This window comes from Paramormyrops kingsleyae, chromosome 16 (genome assembly GCF_048594095.1).
Source record: "Paramormyrops kingsleyae isolate MSU_618 chromosome 16, PKINGS_0.4, whole genome shotgun sequence".
NCBI classification, from domain to species: domain Eukaryota; kingdom Metazoa; phylum Chordata; class Actinopteri; order Osteoglossiformes; family Mormyridae; genus Paramormyrops; species Paramormyrops kingsleyae.
Window position 1 is genome coordinate 9,121,721 of NC_132812.1, and position 8,268 is coordinate 9,129,988.

Genomic DNA, 8,268 nt, shown 5'->3' on the forward strand with positions numbered 1-8,268 from the left:
AGAAAAGTGGATCTATGCCATACCATCCTCAGGGGAATGGGCAATGTGAGAGATTCAATCGTACTTTGCACAATTTGCTTCACATACTTCCTCCAGCAGAGAAGAAATGTTGGCCCCAGTTGACATATGGTTACAATACTACACCCCACCAAATGACTGGGATGACACCTTATTATTTAATGTTTGGCTGTGAACCTCGATTGCCGGTAGACTATCTTCTGGGCCCTGCCAGGATCAGTCAGGATGGTGGACCATTGGAGGAATGGGCACAAAACCATCAGGAAACTTTGCGGGTGGTTCAAGAGCATGTGAGGGGTCGGTTGGAGGAACAAGCCACACGACGAAATCGGAAACACAATGAGTTGGTTAATGATCAGGGGTTGGATGAAGGTCAGCTGGTGTGTTTGCGGAACCATGTTTGAGGTAGAGATAAAATACAGGACCATTGGGATGCCCGTTTGTATAAGGTAGTTCGGTGTCCCCGAGATCATGGTGCGGTTTACTCTGTAACTCCAGTGGGGCGGGACGGGGTTGTCCGCCAAGTTCACCGAACAGAGTTGTGTCCAGTACCACAGGGTGTTATTAGACCAGGGGAAGATGTTCCGGTAATGTCTGCCGAGTCTGGATTGCCCACAGAAATGGAATTGGATGAGGAGTCTGTGATTTTACGGGGACAGGGCTGGTGGAAGGGGTGCAATGAAGCCTCCACAAGTAGGCCTCGAATAATGGGGAAGGCTGTGCCCCCCCCTGAGGTGCAGGTCCATCGCTGGTCATCATACCAACCCATATAAGCTACCATGTTCAGTGAATGATCGTTCGTTTGGGGAGGAAGACTAGTGGTTTGGGGATAGAATTCTTAGCTGTGATCGTTGGGTCATCGACTTCATTTTGGGGGGTGGATTGTAGCCAGTCAATTATAGGCAGGTATAGGAACTGCAGTTAGGACCGGAGGCGTAGCCGGGGTGAGATGGCTACGCATGCTCCGATGGAAGGGCAGCGATAAAAGGAGAAGGCACAGGAAAGGCAGCCAGGGTCCTGATAGATTTCGTGGCGCATTGGCGGGCATATTGAATTCGCAGTGTAGAAGCCCTTCTGTTTGCTTATTTCAGGGGTGGGCAATCTTATCCGCAAAGGGCCGATGTATATGCGGGTTTCCGCTGCAACTCCCTAATTAGATTACTAATTAGAGGACTGATTGGCTGAAGAGTCCTCACACCTGGGTTTGAACAGCTGACCTACAGGTTATCCCAAAAACCTGCCTTATTTGGTTTGAATGGGGCACTGAGTTGCGGGGTAAACTGCTGTTCTTTAGGGGTTTTCAAGGTGGAATTACGGGTCGATAATTTTAAGGATCTAGATGTAAACCTCCCTGGTGTTGCTTTAATATTTTTTATCCGAGGTTGTATCATGTATTATCTAGCCAGCCGGCTTAGTTAGCGGTGTTTAGTGGGAGCAGCTGACTAGTTTTATTTTCTTTTTTGTTTGTTTTTTTCTTTGCTGTATGTATATCTTGGGTTGATTATTAGGCAGACTGCGCCAGGTGGCACCCGTAGTCTGGGTGCGGGATTGCCCATAGGGTTCTATTTTATTGTTGTGATTTGCTGTGTCATTCACTAGTGTGATCTGTGCTGGATGTGCTTTTAAGGACGTGCTGTGGGGTGCACCTGAGCAAACTCTGGGCAACCTGTTCTCTTGTTGGCTGTATTGGGGTGCAGCATATAGGTTTATGCCTTTTGAACAAACCCACGATTTATGATAGTTTAATAAAGTTAAAATATTTTTTTATGTGTAACGTGTTATTTGGGGAACTTGAGTCGTTTTTTACAGTGCTCGGGGGTATTTTAACATTTTCGACCAATCAGCAAACAATATTTTGACAGCAAAGCTGGGAAACCAATGAAAGGTGAGTCTCAACCTTCTAGAACTTTAAACGTTGCTTACGTAAACATCGGGCAGACGCTCACTATAAAAGAGCTTGGAACTGTTCTACTGCGTTCAGTTGGCGCTTCCTGCAGGTAGTGTTAACATCTACGGCTTTTCTTCCGCAAAACAACATCCAAAGAAGAAAAAAAAAAAACACCTAAAAAAAAAAAACATCCAAAGGGAAAATACATCCGAATGAATGAAAGGAAAAAAAAAAACATCCAAAGGGAAAAAACATCCGAATGAATAAAAGAAAAAAAAAAAAAAACATCCAACGGAAAAAGCCAGCGATGCAGATCTACGGCTTTTCTTCCGCAAAACAACATCCAAAGAAGAAAAAGAAAAAAAACAACATCTAAAAAAAAAAAAAAACATCCAAAGGGAAAAAACATCCGAATGAATAAAAGGGAAAAAAAAAAAAAAAAAAACATCCAACGGAAAAAGCCAGCGCTGCAGATGCAGCTTCACCAGAGAGGTCGGTACGACGTAGCTCATCTTCAGCCAGAGGTGACATGGGCCAACAAGGTAGGAGGAAATACAAATTTCGTTTGCCCAGAAGCCAAGGTAAGTGTTTTACCCGTTATTTTTATTTTAAATCGGTTTTCGAAATGCTGCTTTATAGTCGTTTGTATGGAATCCCGTTTCCGCCGCCACCGGGGAAAAAAATTATATAAAATTTAAGTCGGAATTTCGAGATATTATCTCGAAATTTCGACGTAATATCTCGAAATAACGAGATAACTATCTCGGAATTTCGACTTAGTATCTCGAAACAAGTCTCTAGCTTTAATAACTTTTCACGGAAGTAAGGTTTATATAATATTAATTATATAATATTAAAATTTGACATTTGGACATCATCTCATACTTTAATACTTTCACATTGTTCAACTTATATATTATTTTTGAGCAGAAGTTAATGCATCTAAGTAATTATAAATAAGGAGAATCATGCGTAACATAACTAGACAACCATTAGCTGCAATTATTGGGGCAGTAGTGATGAGCGGGTCGACCTGACCTATGCTTAACTCGCTAATCAAGCCTCACATATCCAAGATTTGCACCGTTTTATACTCTCGCATTATTCTACTCCGATGGATTAATTTCTGCTCTCACAAATGTGACATCACGTACCTCTGAGTGAAGAGAGAGGTTGCCATAATTCGTTCCATAAAACTAAAGAATATTTTTTAGACCGGAAAGACAAAAGACTAGTAAGATTTGAAAAACAAAACAAATTCCCACATCCCTATTTTAATACTACAATGACATGTAGAAAGACCCACAAACAAAATAACAAAGGAAATTCAGTACTACTGTTGCACTCCTTCGGGCTGTTGTCCCGGCGCTCCCTCGCAAGCTTCTCTGCGGGTTCGGCATGTGGCCGGGGCCCTTCATTCTGGGGAGCACTGAGGGCCCTCTTGGCTTGGTTCCCGGCAGCTTTGGCTGTGGGGTCGGGGTGGGGGGGGAGGGTGTCGCTGCTGTCCCGATACACCATATACCTTTTTTTTTTTTTGGGAATAGGGTGGGGCGCGCAGGATTCTGCCGTCTGCCAGCGGTAGGGTGACATGCCTTACCTGCTCACCCAATTTTAATGTACCTTATCACACTGCCCATCTTTTTTTTGGGGAATAGGGTGGGGCGTGCAGGTCATGTGTGTGTACACACACACATTATTATTATTATAATTATTGTTATTATTATTGTTATTTTCCTTTTGTTTGTTTTTGTGTTTTTTTGTGTTTTTTATGCAACGTAAATTAAAAATAAAGCAGTCCTCCGCAGAGGGGGGGTGGTGGAGGGATTATATATAAAAAAAATATATATATATATTAAATACATCGCAAGCATACCGTCTGCCAGCGGTGGGGTGACATATATTGCCTGCTCACCCAAATTTAATGTACCTTACCAAACTGGCCATCTTTTTTTTTTTTTGGGGAATAGGGTGGGGCGCGCAGGTGATGTGTACGTACACATATTATTATTATAATTATTGTTATTATTATTATTATTGTTATTTTCCGTTTGTTTCTCTTTGTGTTTTTTTTGCAATGTAAATTAAAAATAAAGCAGTCCTCCTAAGAGGGGGGGTGGTGGAGGGATTATATTAAAATATATATATATATATTAAATACATCGCAAGCATACCGTCTGCCAGCGGTGGGGTGACATGCCTTGCCTGCTCACCCAAATTTAATGTACCTTACCAAACTGGCCATCTTTTTTTTTTTTTGGGGAATAGGGTGGGGCGTGCAGGATTCTGCCGTCTGCCAGCGGTAGGGTGACATGCCTTACCTGCTCACCCAATTTTAATGTACCTTATCATACTGCCCATCTTTTTTTTTGGGAATAGGGTGGGGCGTGCAGGTCATGTGTGTACACACACACACACACATTATTATTGTTATTATTATTGTTATTTTCCTTTTGTTTGTTTTTGTGTTTTTTATGCAACGTAAATTAAAAATAAAGCAGTCCTCCGCAGAGGGGGGGTGGTGGAGGGATTATATTTAAAAAATATATATATATATATTAAATACATCCCAAGCATACCGTCTGCCAGCGGTGGGGTGACATGTCTTGCCTGCTCACCCAAATTTAATGTACCTTACCAAACTGGCCATCTTTTTTTTTTTTTGGGGAATAGGGTGGGGCGCGCAGGTGATGTGTACGTACACATATTATTATTATAATTATTGTTATTATTATTATTATTGTTATTTTCCGTTTGTTTCTCTTTGTGTTTTTTTTGCAATGTAAATTAAAAATAAAGCAGTCCTCCTAAGAGGGGGGGTGGTGGAGGGATTATATTAAAATATATATATATATATTAAATACATCCCAAGCATACCGTCTGCCAGCGGTGGGGTGACATGTCTTGCCTGCTCACCCAAATTTAATGTACCTTACCAAACTGGCCATCTTTTTTTTTTTTGGGGAATAGGGTGGGGCGTGCAGGTGATGTGTACGTACACATATTATTATTATAATTATTGTTATTATTATTATTATTGTTATTTTCCGTTTGTTTCTCTTTGTGTTTTTTTTGCAATGTAAATTAAAAATAAAGCAGTCCTCCTAAGAGGGGGGGTGGTGGAGGGATTATATAAAAAAAAAAATATATATATATATTAAATACATCGCAAGCATACCGTCTGCCAGCGGTGGGGTGACATATCTTGCCTGCTCACCCAAATTTAATGTACCTTACCATACTGGCCATCTTTTTTTTTTTTTTGGGAATATGGTGGGGCGCGCAGGTGATGTGTACGTACACATATTATTATTATAATTATTGTTATTATTATTATTATTATTATTATTATTATTGTTATTTTCCATTTGTTTCTCTTTGTGTTTTTTTTGCAATGTAAATTAAAAATAAAGCAGTCCTCCTAAGAGGGGGGGTGGTGGAGGGATTATATTAAAATATATATATATTAAATACATCGCAAGCATACCGTCTGCCAGCGGTGGGGTGACATGTCTTGCCTGCTCACCCAAATTTAATGTACCTTTCCATACTGGCCATCTTTTTTTCTTCTTCTTGGGAATATGGTGGGGCGCGCAGGTGATGTGTACGTACACATATTATTATTATAATTATTGTTATTGTTATTATTATTGTTATTTTCCTTTTGTTTCTCTTTGTGTTTTTTTTGCAATGTAAATTAAAAATAAAGCAGTCCTCCTCAGAGGGGGGGTGGTGGAGGGATTATATTAAAATATATATATATTAAATACATCCCAAGCATACCGTCTGCCAGCGGTGGGGTGACATGCCTTGCCTGCTCACCCAAATTTAATGTACCTTACCAAACTGGCCATCTTTTTTTTTTTTTTGGGAATAGGGTGGGGCGCGCAGGTGATGTGTGTACACACAGACACACACATTATTATTATCATTGTTATTATTGTTATTTTCCTTGTTTTTCTTTGTGTTTTTTTTGCAATGTAAATTAAAAATAAAGCAGTCCTCCTCAGAGGGGGGGTGGTGGAGGGATTATATTAAAATATATATATATTAAATACATCCCAAGCATACCGTCTGCCAGCGGTGGGGTGACATGCCTTGCCTGCTCACCCAAATTTAATGTACCTTACCAAACTGGCCATCTTTTTTTTTTTTTGGCAATAGGGTGGGGCGCGCAGGATTCCGCCGTCTGCCAGCGGTGGGGTGACATGCCTTGCCTGCTCACCCAAATTTAATGTACCTTACCAAACTGGCCATCTTTTTTTTTTTTTTGGGAATAGGGTGGGGCGCGCAGGTGATGTGTGTACACACAGACACACACATTATTATTATCATTGTTATTATTGTTATTTTCCTTGTTTTTCTTTGTGTTTTTTTTGCAATGTAAATTAAAAATAAAGCAGTCCTCCTCAGAGGAGGGGTGGTGGAGGGATTATATTAAAATATATATATATTAAATACATCCCAAGCATACCGTCTGCCAGCGGTGGGGTGACATGCCTTGCCTGCTCACCCAAATTTAATGTACCTTACCAAACTGGCCATCTTTTTTTTTTTTTGGCAATAGGGTGGGGCGCGCAGGATTCCGCCGTCTGCCAGCGGTGGGGAGCTCGTGCCCTGACCACTCCCTCACTTTTAATGTATCACAGTTTTTAATTGCACACTCTTCAGTTCATACACACCCACATATACACACCTTACACACATCTGAGGGGGGCCCCTTTCATCCTCTCTCTCTGGGCCCGCACAATGTGGGGGGTGTTGCAGGTGGTCCCGGAGGGTCTGGCCCTCTCCGCTGCTGGTGGGCTGGGTGGGTGTCTGGGTTGTGCTGCTGTGGGTCAGGCATGTTTGTTTTTTTCAGATCTAAACAGTGATTCTGCTCAGCAGTGCTTTACTGCCTGTTGTAAGATAATCATAATGGTATTTCTCCGTTTTTTTGCTTGATGGATGCTTTTTCCCAAAGCAGCACATGGTTGAGGCAGGTCATAAATCCCCCACTAACATCTGCCAGCGGTGGGGTGACATGCCTTGCCTGCTCACCCAAGTTTAATGCACCTTACCATACTGGCCATCTTTTTTTTTTTTGGGAATAGGGTGGGGCGCGCAGGATTCCGCCGTCTGCCAGCGGTGGGGAGCTCGTGCCCTTACCACTCCCTCACTTTTAATGCACCACAGTTTTTAATTGCACACTCTTCATTTCACACACACACACACATTTATACACACCCACGTGTGTTTTAAGATGATGTGAGGGGGATATAGAACAAACAGGCACACTTAGGTTCACTCAAGAATCATTGGCATGGATGAGCAGTGAAACGTTTCTACCTTTCAGAGAGAAATCCAGTTGGCATGACTCAACCACCAGACGTGTTAGTGAAAGGTTTTCGGCCTTGTACACTCATCATGCCATGATGCACTTAGTTACTAGTCATTTTCTTTCAAAATGTATTAGTGTCATTGTTTTAATGTGCATGGAATACTGGAATTGTAGAATGAATTGAAGATGAAGGCGCTATAATAAAAATGCTAACCTTGCATTTTTTCTTCTGTTTTAGTAATTGCTGTCTGATGGCTGTGAGGGATGGGTGGGGCGAGGAAGACTCAGGGACTGGAATTGGGATTAAAACTGAAGATAACATGCTCTTTCCTTTTTGTATTGTTTACAAATTTTCCTTCCCTCAGAAATGTGGAGTTTGCTGGTATATTGTGCAGTAAAAGAGATTCTGATGCTGCTATTTTTATTGTTTATAACTTTTATTGTTTACAAGTTGTATTGTGTTTTTGTTATTTAAGTGTATATTTAAATTTACACAAGTCAGTATTCAATAAATGCTAAGTTGAGAAATTTTGTGTATCCTTTGTCATTATTAGTGTGATATTTTAACATGCAAATAGAGGGGAAAACGTCCAATTATCGGGCAAAAATAATCGGCAGCATATATCGGCCGTCGCCTGACCCTGACTCCTAAATATCGGCATCGGCTATTGAAAAACCCATATCCATCGACCTCCAGTCATAGTACATTCAGTCCAATTCATCCATCGAGTTAAGTCACACCCCCACACCCACTTGAAGGGGCACTCCGGTAGACATGAGGATGGGAATCTTCTTTCTCCTATAGCACTCCCTGCAGAAGTACATCTCGCTCCTGTTCACAGGGGGTAGTTCAACGATGAAGCAGGGTTGGTTGGCTGAACATGTGAAGTTGTCCTGCTGCCGGGCAGGGTTGGACTGGGACATAAAACCAGCCCTGGACATCATCCACACCGGCCCACCACGTTCACACACACACACACACACACACACACACACTGTATGTATCTATATGTATTAATTCAGTTTCCATTATCCTCAATATACA

At 41.5% G+C, this 8,268-nt stretch overlaps 1 long non-coding RNA gene across 2 annotated transcripts; it reads left to right on the plus strand.

The window, feature by feature from the left end:
- Positions 1-212: 212 nt before the first annotated feature.
- Positions 213-7,751, plus strand: LOC140578820 (uncharacterized). Of its 2 annotated transcripts, none has more exons than XR_011983092.1 (2): positions 213-2,487; positions 7,462-7,751. It is a non-coding gene; the product is annotated as an uncharacterized lncRNA (long non-coding RNA). The 2 variants fall into 2 exon arrangements; XR_011983091.1 differs by lacking the exon at positions 7,462-7,751 and adding an exon at positions 6,068-6,346.
- The last annotated feature ends 517 nt before the right edge of the window (positions 7,752-8,268 follow it).